Source organism: Lithobates pipiens, unplaced genomic scaffold (genome assembly GCF_037356315.1).
Source record: "Lithobates pipiens isolate NorthernLeopardFrog02 unplaced genomic scaffold, aLitPip1_a1.2 Scaffold_27, whole genome shotgun sequence".
NCBI lineage: Eukaryota > Metazoa > Chordata > Amphibia > Anura > Ranidae > Lithobates > Lithobates pipiens.
The window spans coordinates 77,898,272-77,910,282 of record NW_027507788.1 but is presented as its reverse complement, the minus strand read 5'-3'; positions in this window follow the sequence as shown (position 1 = coordinate 77,910,282).

The following is a 12,011-nucleotide window of genomic DNA, read 5'->3' as shown; positions in this document are numbered from 1 at the left end:
CCAGTCTGGCATGGCGATTACTGAGGGACAGAAACGTCCCTGGACTCGCAAGCCTGCAAGCAAAAGTGCTATCGCATGAAGGTTTGCCCCCATTCGTCACTCGGGTGGGGGGTCGCCTTCGGGAGGTTGCAGCCGGTGGGCCGCTCGGCTGTCCAACCAATGGGTCTGCGAACTGATTTCATCAGGCTACAAGATAGCGTTCCTCTCTTGACCACCAAACAGATTTTACCCCTCCAGCATACCTTTACTCGCGGCTCGCCAGGAGGCCCTGTTTAGGGCAGTAAGAGACCTGCTAAGCTGTGGGTTGATAGTGCCTGTTCCAGAAACAGAAAAGTTTCAGGGGTTCAATCTGTTTGTAGTCCCCAAAAAGGAAGGGGTACATTCAATCTTGCTTTGTGAAAGTACAGAGGTTCAGAATGGAATCAGTTCGCTCCGTAGTCGCTGCACTCCATCAGGGGGAGTCCCTGGCGTCTTTGGACATCCAGGACGCGTACTTATACATACCCATCTGCCTCAAGCATCAGAGGTTTCTGTGATTTGCAGTAGGGGAAGACCACTACCAGTTTGTGGCCCTTTGGCTTGGCTTCAGCACCCCGAGTCTTTAACAAGGTATTGGCTCCAATTTTAGAGATGCGGGATCGCAATAGTGGGTTACGTAGACGATCTCCTTTTGAGAGCAGCTTCCGCCTCAGAATTAAGGAAGTATGCGGCGATCACCATGCAAACCCTGCAGGAATTTGGGTGGGTGTTGAACCTCAAAAAGTCGGTCCTAGTGCTGACTCAGCACCTGGAGTACCTAGGCTTACTGCTGGACTCCGTGGAAGCGAGAGTGTTTCTCACTTCAGACAAACTGCAGACTCTCAGAGCCGTGGTGAAGCTGTTGATGAACCGCAGGTGGTTGTCGCTGTCACTTCTGCATGCGAGTCCTGGGCCTCATGGTGGCTGCCTTTGAGGCGGTGCCATAAGCCCAATTTCACACCAGTGTCTTGCAGAAGCAGATAGTGACAAAATATGACAAATCTCCTTTATCCCTGGATTGACAGATTCAGGTGAGCCAGTTAGTCAGGGATTCCCTTTTCTGGTGGCTGAAATCCCCGACCCTTCGGTCCGGGAAGTCGTTCCTACCTCTGCATTGGACAGTGATCACAACGGACGCCAGCCTGAGCGGCTGGGGTGGAGTACTGGGAGTACAGTCGACCCAATCAAAAGGTGCAGAGGTTTGTATCCAGGACAAGAGATCCTTGGGCGGACGTGTCAGACGCGTTGGTGGCTCAGTGTGGAACAGTGCCAACTGTCCTATGCCTTTCCTCCGCTAAAACTGTTACGTCTGCTCCGCAGAGTGCAGGTCGAGGGGATTCCAGTGATACTGATTGCCCCAGATTGGCCTCGGTGTCATTGGTACGCCGACCTAGTACGCCTGGTGGCGATGCTCCCTGACGGTTACTGATGCGAGAAGACCTTCTGTCTCAAGGTCCGATTCTCCATCCTGCTTTACAATCGCTGGTTTTAACGGCATAGCTGTTGAAAGCCAGGTGCTAAGGAACCAAGGCCTGTCTGACTTGGTGATTTCAACTATGTTGAGGGCACAAAAATCTTCGTCTTAGAAGATATACCATCGTACGTGGAAGGCTTATATCTCCATGTGTTGAGGAGATGGGGTGGCGTCCGCGCACTTATTCCGTTTACAGGATCCTGCTGTTCCTACAGCGAGGAGTAGACCAGAAACTGGCCTTAACCACTTTCAGACTGGACCATTTTGCTGGCTTAAGACCAGACCACTTTTTGCGATTCGGCACTGTGTCGCTTTAACTGACAATTGCGCAGTCGTGCGACGTGGCTCCCAAACAAAATTGACGCCTTTTTTTACCACAAATAGAGCTTTCTTTTGGTGGTATTTGATCACCCCTGCGCTTTTTATTTTTTGCTCTATAAACAAAAATAGAGCGACAATATTGAAAAAAACGCATTATTTTTTACTTTTTGTTATAATAAATATCCCCCAAAAATATATATTAAAAAAATTCCCTCAGTTTAGGCCGATACGTATTCTACATATTTTTGGTAAAAAAAAATCGCAATAAGAGATTGATTGCTTTGCGCAAAAGTTATATAGTTTACAAAATAGGGGATCATTTTTTTTTTTTTTTTTATCAAGTAACTTTTTATTGTTTCCAACAATGCATTACACATCATGTCGCTTTACATCAGAATAGTTCCACAAGAAATAACATGAGCAAACTATGGGACCTTCCGCCCTTCGATCCACAGGGAGCCCTCTGGAACAGGCATAGAGCTGGCCAAAGAGACTCCCCCCCCCGATCAACCGGGCCAACACTGGATACAAGAGTGTAGCGCCAACCGTCACATTAGCCAGCGAGAGATCCCAATATCTATATGCTTAGATCTACAAACATTTCAGATTGTTCCCTTTAGTTGCTGTTATCAAAGCATCTTCTTAAAGGAACCATGGAGCACAAGGAAACGAAAACAAAAGAGGCAAGAAGGAAAGGAAAAGGAGATAGAAGTTAAGTGAAGAAAAGAACGTGGGGGAGATCAAAAGCAAAGGGGTAGGCGATAGAAGGGATAAGAAAAAAGGAGAAAGGACAGTTAGGAGATAGAAGGGGGACGAGAGATAGGGGGGGAGGGTGGGTGAGGTAAGCGGGGGGTAAGCACCGTGTGCGGTCTCGGCAGCGAATCACAGCTGGTCCTCCCGAAATTTCCATGGACTCCAAACCACGTCATGAGCCTCTATTCGGTCCTGCATCCTGGCGGTCATCCTCTCCATCAATTCCACGTCTCTAATTCTAGTATGGAGCGCGTCCAGGGTGGGAGGCTGTGCTTTTTTCCAATGCAGGGCAATGAGACACCTCGCCGCTGTCAGGATATGTCTCGACAGTTTCTTTCGGGACTTTGTCAATTTGGGAAAGGGGATGCCCAGCAGGAAAGTCTTAGGGTCCAGTGTCACTCGGTGATCTAGTACAGTAGTCAAGAGGCGCTGGACCTCTTCCCAGAAGGGAACCACGAGGGGGCACCGCCAGTAAATGTGGAACAATGTTCCCCTGTGGGCCTGGCATCTCCAGCATCTGTCGGATGAGGCGGGATAGATGGCGTGTAAAACGTCCGGGGTCATATACCAAAAAAATTAAATTTTATATGCATTCTCCCGGTACAGTGTGCACATAGAGCTTTTCGAGGCCTGGGACCATATCAACTGCCATTGCTCCTCCGTAATCTCCTCACCCAACGCCTCCTCCCACTTATGCATATAGGTATGGCTGCCTTTCAAAGCTTTAGGGGGAGCGTTGATTATTTTATAGATGGTTGATATCAATCCCCGTTGGGCCAAGCCCGCTAGGATCACAGTCTCAAATGCGGAGGGTGGAGAAAAGCGCAGGTCAGAAGATATGGTCTGGGCGTAATGTCGTATCTGTAAATAACTATAGAAACTCTGTCGTGGGAGATCAAATTTAGATTGAAGGTCGGCATAAGACAACAGCCTCCGCGACCTAGGATCCACCAGGGTGCCCAGATGGAAAAGATTCCGGGACGACCACGGATGCAACATCGGATATGTCAGGCTATCTGGCACTTTAGGATGATATAGAAAGGACGTCAGGAGCGACCCAGCCGAGGATAGCTCGTGGACTTTAGAGAGCTTATGCCATAGGCCCTGCAGGTGTGACATAGTCCCCAATAGTTGGGCCCGGGGGATCGAAGCTGCCGCGCTCCAAAGCATGCTATTAGGATGAGCCGGGGCCAACCAGAGTTTCTCAATTTCCGTCCATCTATTGTACGACCGCTGGGTGAACCAGGAGGCCACTGCGCGGAGCTGGGCTGCTTGATAGTACTTAATGAGGTCCGGAAACGCCAGACCCCCGTCTGAGCGGGAGGCCGTCATGACAGAACGAGGGATTCTATGGCGTTTGTAGTTCCACACAAAATTGAGGAGGTCCGCCTGCAATTTTTTCAGATGATGGTAAGGTATGGGGATAGGAAGGGTCTGGAAGAGGTAAAGGAGTTTCGGAAGAATCGTCATTTTCACTGACGCTATCCTACCAAAAAGGGAAAGCTGATGTTTCCGCCACCGGGAAAGCAGTTGCCTGACGGTGCCATACAGGGGCGGGAAGTTTGCCTGGTATAGGGAAGGAAATGTCGGGGTAATATGTATCCCCAGATATTTCAAGGAGGAGGTTTTCCAATGGTATGGCAAAGCAGATCGCAAACGATCCACCTCCAGGGGTGGGATATTTACTGGGAGGGCTTCTGATTTTGAGGCATTGATTTTATAACCCGACAGGGCACTATAGCGATCGAGCTCTTTGTGTAAGTTGGGCAGGGAAACCAGAGGCTGGGTCAGGGTAAGGATCACATCGTCCGCGAACAGCGAAACCTTGAATTCCCTGTCTCTAACCGGGATGCCCCTGATGTCCTGGTTCCGCCTAATGGACGCCGCCAGGGGTTCCACGCATAGAGCAAACTAAGGGCGAGAGGGGGCATCCCTGGCGTGTGCCATTAGAAACAGAGAAGGTCGAGGAGGTAGCAAAGGGGGTCTTAACTTGCGAGGTCGGAGTAGAGTAAAGGTGCCGTATAGCCTGCAGGAATGGTCCCCTCATCCCCATATGTGTCAGCGTGGCGAACAGGAAGGGCCACCCCAGTCTATCAAAGGCTTTTTCCGCATCCAGACTCAGGAGTAGAGACGGGATGCCCCCCCTATTCGCCACGTCGACCAAATCTATAACCTTCCTGGTGTTATCACCTGCCTGACGAAGGGGGACAAACCCCACCTGATCTTTATGTACGAGGGAGGGGAGGACCTCATTGAGCCGCAGGGACAGGAGTTTTGTAAAGATTTTTAGGTCCGCATTCAAGAGCGCAATAGGCCTGTAGTTGGCACATAGGATGGGGTCCTTATCCGGTTTAGGAATCAGAGTAAGAAAGGAACGCTGCATATCCGGAGGGACCGGGGTATGCTGCAGGAACGCATTAAACAGTCTGCTCATGTACGGGAGCAATAGGGGCAGGAACGATTTATAATATTCATAGGGCAGGCCATCCGGGCCCGGAGATTTATGAGCTGGTAACGACTTGATGGTTAATTCTATCTCCTCCTCTGAAATGGATTTGTTCAAGGAGGCTAGGTCCTGGGTTCGAAGGCAGGGGATCCCGCTGTCTGACAGATAGCGGTGCATGCGTTGGGTGAGCTCAGCTGGCAAGGGATCACTAGGGATGTCGCGACTGTTGTACAGCTCCTCGTAGAAGCTTGCAAAAGTGTCAACTACCTCCTTAGGGTGGGAGACCACAACATTGGCCTTAGTCTTAATCTGATGTGGGGTGGACTGGAGGTGTTTATCTCTAAGTTTCCTCGCTAAAAGAGAGTGCGCTTTGTTGCCCCTGTCATAAAATGTCTGCCTAATCCTCAGGAGGGTCTTCTCCACCCGGCGGAGTGCCAGATCTCGGAGCACCATGCGGAGCTTTGTTTACTTGCGGAGGGTGCGCAATGAGGGGGAGGCTTGCATAGCCCGTTCCAATTGCCCGAGCTCCCCTTCCGTTCGCAGCTTAGTGGCCTCAACGTCTTTCTTCAGTGCAGAAGAAAGAGCCATACACTTACCGCGGATGACCGCTTTGTGAGCCTCCCACAACGTGGGGAGGGAAACATCAGGTGTTGCATTTTCAGCAAAATAATATTTCAAGGTCGAGACCAGTTCTGCTTGGGAAGGAGAATGTTGCAAGAGGAAAGTGTTCAGCTTCCAATTATAGGGCCTAGTCACCGGGGCACCGAGGTCCAGTGTTAGTAGTATCGGGGCATGATCCGACCAAGAAATTGGCAGGACCCGGGCACTCCGGACCTTCCTCAATGTAACGTTGTTAGTGAAGAAATAATCTATACGGGTATGCAGTTGGTGAGGGGCCGAATAATAGGTATATTGCCGGTCTACTGGATGGAGGGCACGCCAGGCGTCGAACAGAGCATATCGCCGGGTCAGTTGGCGAAAAAGTTTGGAGTCTCTAAGTGCTTTAGCCGAGGGCGGCCGGGGCACCGCCGCCAAGCGGTCCACTGTGGCTGAATGGGCCAAGTTAAAGTCACCCCCCACCACTAGATAACCGTGGTCCGATTTAAATAATCGTAAGAAGAGTTTAGAGAGAAAGCTGTGTTGATGAGTATTCGGGGCGTAAAGGGAACACAGGGTGATCGGATGGGATCTCCATGTGCCTTTAAGTATCGAAAATCCACCCCCGGGGTCACTGTAGTGATCAAGGTAGGCAAATGGGGCCCCTTGACGGATCAGGATAGCCACGCCCGCTCTCTTATGAGACCCTGAAGATAGATAAGCTAGAGGGAAATATCTAGAGGCAAAAGCAAAAGAACCTCCCTTATCGAAATGTGTTTCCTGAACCAGGACTATGTCAGCACCTGACTGCCTAAATTCCCTCAGTGCCAGATGCCGCTTCTTGTTTGAGTTTAAGCCATGAACATTTAAAGACAAAATTTTAGCCATCAGTCATGTCGGAGGAGGGGGGGGATGCGGAAGCTAGTTCTTACCCGGTCACCGTCGCTCTTGACGACCGCCAGGAGCCAGGAGCATACTCGTTCCAGTAGAAGGGTCCGACAGGATACCGCCTGACCGCCGCAGATTCCCACACGGTGAAAGGGTAGGGATGGGGAGGGGAGGAAGAGAGATAGAGAAGGAGAAAAGAAGAAAAAAAAAGGTTAGAGCAGCAAACAATAGAACACATGTTAAGCAGGTAACTGTTATACAACCAAGCGGACAACCAATTAAGACCATGAACAGGCATGGCGCTCAGGTCTGGTCAGATTCCCAGGGGGCCACCGGAACCCGAACCCGAAGGCCGGGCCCGGCGGCCGCACAGGAGTCCAGCTCCCTCCGTCTGACTCTGCAATTGAAGTGGACGGGTAAAAACTGGGGGGAGCAGGGGAGATGCAAACGCGATACCAATCGCCAGACATCTCCTAGAGTCCTGGATACATTGCCCACGCATCCGGGGGAGGGGGGGGGCGACTCAAAAGTACCAGGGAACCCACTAACTCGGGTCTCCAATTCATACCAGCCTAATTGTGACACATCAATAAGAGGGCACCAAGAGGGACAAGAAATGAACTCAGGGGACAGTGCATACGGGCAGGATCGTACTGTCCAGAGAACGGTCCAAAGGCCAACCAACAAACAAAACGGGCCTTATTCCCTTTCGCCACACGGGCAAACGGAATAATAAAAAAAGGGGGGAAAAAAAGTTATGAAAAAAGAGTTACTGCACCATCTTTCAGCCATGTCCTTGACGAGCAGAGTTTTTCGGTGCTTCCCGGTTTCGAGGCCGTTGGCGGGAGGGGACCTTCTGCCACAATGTCGGGGGGGCAGTCTGAGTAGCCACTAGGTCCCAATCCGGCAGCTGGGGCGGGCGGACGCCCAGATCTTCACAGAAGGTGTGGAGGTCTTCAGGGAACCGCAAGGAAGCCGTCTTGCCTTGATGTTTAGCCGTGAGGGAGAATGGGAATCCCCAACGATAAGGGATAGCGGCTTCTTGGAGGGTGTGGAGGAGCGGCTGGAGAATTCTGCGTTTCTGTAGCGCGAGCCAAGAGAGGTCCGGAAAGAGTTGAACTGGCGTGTTCCGGAAGGTCACCTCCCGAGCCAGGCGTGCCTGTCTCATTATGTCCTCCTTGAGGTGGAACGAGGTGAGTCTGCAAATAACGTCCCTGGGACTAGATGTTGCGTTTTTGGGGCGCAAGGCCCGGTGCGCTCTGTCCATCTCAATAAACTTGGTAGGGGGTTCCCCAAGCAGTTCATTAAATATTTCCTGCAGAATAAATTGTAGATCTTCCGGGCCTTCCGCCTCCGGTATCCCCCTCACTCTTATGTTGTGCCTGCGCCCCCTGTTATCTAAGTCTTCCACATGGCATTGCATATCTCTCAGGAGCACGCGGTGGTCGGCCCCCTGCGTTTGGGTCTTGTGAATCGCTATCTTGGTCTCTTGAATCTCCTCCTCAGCCATCTCCACCCGGTCGGCCAGGTGCCTGAGACCGGTGTGTAGCATTTGTATTTCCGCTCTACAGATAGACTTGACATCTTCTATCAATTGCTTAAAGTCTTCTTTGGTAGGGATTGCTTGCAGGTAATGTTGCCAATGCGGATGTATGGGCGGCTGGGATGAGCCTCCCCCGTCTCCTATGGCTGGTTGCTGATGAGGTGGCGGTGCAGGCCCGAGACTCCCGGACCCGCTCGCCCACGTAGAAGGGACAGGTTCGGCCTGTAGACCCCACACCCCCTCCCAGACAGGCAAGGGGGCCGGACATAGGGGATAATTTTATGGCATTTTTATTAAATTTTTTTTTTTACTTGTAATGGCGGCAATCAGCTATTTTTATTGTGACTGCGACATTATGGCGGACACAAAGCACATTTTTGACACATCTTTGGGACCATTGTCATTTATACAGCAATCGGTGCTATACAAATGCACTGATTTCTGCGCACGCGATGGCAGGGCTGCATATAGAAATGGACATACCTGTACGCCAATATGCCTGCCCGTGCCATTCTTCCGACGTACATCGGCGTGCGCCAGTCAGGAAGTGGTTAAGCACCGTCAAGGGACCGATATCAGCCTTGGCTGTCTTTTTCCAGCGTGGGATCTGAACCTGGTGCTATCTGCGCTTCAGAAACAGTTTGAACCTCAGGAAAATTCCCTTGTTGACTCTTTCTCAGAAAGTGGTCTTCCTAGTGGCCATTACATCGGCCCTGGAGGGTCTCAGAGCTGGCGGCCTTGTCTTACAAGTCGCCCTGTCTTGTTATCCACAGGGATAAGGTGGTGTTGCGTCTGCAACCTTCTTTTCTACCAAAGGTGGTTTCAGCTTTTCATCTCAATGAAGACATTGTGTTACTATCTCTGTGCCCTAAACCGACACATCCTAAGGAGGTGGCCCTCCATTGCCTGGACGTGGTCCGGGCTCTAAGGGTATAGCTGTCTGCTACAGCTCCCTTCAGGAAACTGTAAAGTTCTGTTTTTTTCACATGTATTACATGTTCTGCCTACTCCTCTCCTGAAGGTGGTGTAATAACCCTACTATCAAGATTACTGGCGCTGTGTCTGTCAATGAACTTCAGAGAAAAGGATTTTACGGTGAGTACAAAAATGCTAATTTTTTTAATATCTTAAAGAAGAACTACAGCTTTTCCTCTCCAAAACAGATGGTGTGTGCATATAAATGAATCACAACCCCACTGTCAGTTTGTGTGTAACTTACCTCATTTAGCTGTATACAGCAGGTTTCTGTGTCTGTGATATCACTCCTCCTGGCTGAATTTCAAAGTTCTCTGACTTCCTGTTTCCATCCCTGATATTACTACATGTCCCATGATCATTTAAGCCAAAGTAGCTACAGATTAAGCTGTGTATGAAGGGGTTTCCTTTTTGAATAATGCTGTGATCTGTGAGGGGGGACTTGGAAAGTTTGGATTCTTCCTGTAGGTGTGACTGAGCAGGACTGAATGCTTATTAGGGTGTATTCAATGTCATCCACCATCAGAGCTGTGAAGAAAGTTATATCATTTGCAGAGTCTGAAAGACTACAGAGGAGTGTGTTTTAGGCTCTAGCTGCTGCAGAAGGGTCTGTGGAAGGAACACTGTATAGCCTATTTATAGAGTGTCATGTGGTACAAAGCCACAACCAAACCCAGAATATCTGCAGACAACAGGGCAGAATGTGTATATAAAGTGAGAAAAAAACGCGCTATCCACAAACAACAAATAAATAGCTGCCAGCACCGTAGACTTGCTGCTACAAACAAAATTGTGAAATAATAAAAAAGGTGCAGCGCTTAGATTTTTTATATATATATGTATATATATATATATGACAATATCTATATAATCTTTTACCAGTGTAAATAATATAATCAACTTTAATAGTGAAAAAAAAATCAGTATAAATTAACACTATTAATGAGTCTATGTTTTAGACAACACTATATCCAAATATACAAAAAAAAAAAAAATGATATACGTATATCCACTAAAGTGAACGTGTTAAGAGTCCATAAGTGAAACAATATGGTGACAAAGTGCAATATCTTGAGAAGTTATAGTGACTTCAGTGAATGCTTTGCAGAAATCCACCACCACTTGAGAGAAGGCTTACCAGATGTTATGGACCCAGTTAGGTATATAACTAGTGAGTCACACAAGTTTATTGATGTAAATCCACACGAAAAAACAGCTGGCAATACTTGTAACTTCTCATAGTTACCAGATTAGACAGAGAAATGACCCAAAAATAGATGAAATGGCTATCCACCTTTTGGGGTGACTGAGGACAGAGATTCTTCCACGTATATTATAGGCCAAAAAGAAAATACAGCCTCATAGTGAAATACCGTTTAAAACTTTTATTAACATTAAAAGCATAAATGGGTACTCGCATATTACAGGCAAATACAAGCATGGAATTAAAATCTGGCAACGCAGTGGCATCAACGAGCCCTTCCCGACGCGTTTCTCCTAAACAGGCATCACCTGGGTATATTTGGATATAATGTTGTCTAAAACATAGAATCATTAATAGTGTTAATTTATGCAGAGTTTTTTTCACTATTAACCACTTGACCACTGGGCACTTAAACACCCTTAATAACCAGACCAATTTTCAGCTTTCGGTGCTCTCGCATTTTGAATGACAATTACTCAGTCATGCAACACTGGACCTATATGAAATTTTTGTCCTTTTTTTCACACAAATAGAGCTTTCTTTTGGTGGTATTTAATCACCGCTGGGTTTTTTATTTTTTGTGCTATAAAAGAAAAAATACCGAAAATTCTGTAAAAAAACGAATTTTTCTTTGTTTCTGTTAGAAAATTTAGCAGATTAGTAATTTTTTCTTCATAAATTTTGGCCAAAATTTATACTACTACATATCTTTGGTAAAAATAAGTACAAATTGGTGGATATTATTTGGTCTTTGTGAAAGTTATAGAGTCCACAAGCTATGGTGCCAATATCTGAAAATTGATCACACCTGAAGGACTGACGGCCTATTTCAATTCTTGAGACCCTAACATGCCAGAAAAGTACAAATACCCCCCAAATGACCCCTTTTTGGAAAGAAGACATTCCAAGGTATTTAGTAAGAGGCATGATGAGTTTTTTGAAGTTGTCATTTTTTCCCACAATTCTTTGCAAAATCAAGATTCTTTTTACTTTTTTTTTTCACAAAATTGTCATATTATCAGGTTATTTCTCACACACAGCATATGCATACCACAAATTACACCCCAAAACACATTCTGCTATTACTCCCGAGTATGGTGATACCACATGTGTGAGACTTTTACACAGCGTGGCCACATACAGAGGCCCAACATGCATGGAGCGCCATCAGGTGTTCTGGAGCACCCAGGACAATTCTGACATTTCTCTCCTACATGTAAAAATCATCATTTATTTGCTAGAAAATTACATAGAACTCCAAAACATTATATATGTTTTTTTAGCAAACACCCTGGAGAATACAATGGTGGTCTTTGCAACTTTTTATCTCGCACGGTATTTGCGCAGTAATTTTTCGAATGCTTTTTTTTGGAAAAAAAACTGTTTTGTGCTTAAAAAAAAAAAAACACAGTAAAGTTAGCCCAATTTTTGCATAATGTGAAAGATGAAGTTACGCTGAGTAAATAGATACCTAATATGTCACTCTTCAAAATTGCACACGCTCGTGGAATGGCGGCAAACGTCGCTACTTAAAAATCCCCATAGGCGACGATTTACATTTTTTTTACTGGTTATATGTTTTGAGTTACAGAGGAGGTCTAGGGCTAGAATTATTTCTCTCGCTCTAACGTTCGCAGCGATACCTCACATGTGTGGTTTGAACACCGTTTTCATATGTGGGCGGGACTTACGCATGCGTTCGCTTCTGCATGCGAGCACATGGGGACAGGGGCGCTTTTAAAAAAAACCTTTTTTTTTATTGTTCATTTTACTTTATTTATTTTAGTTTGAC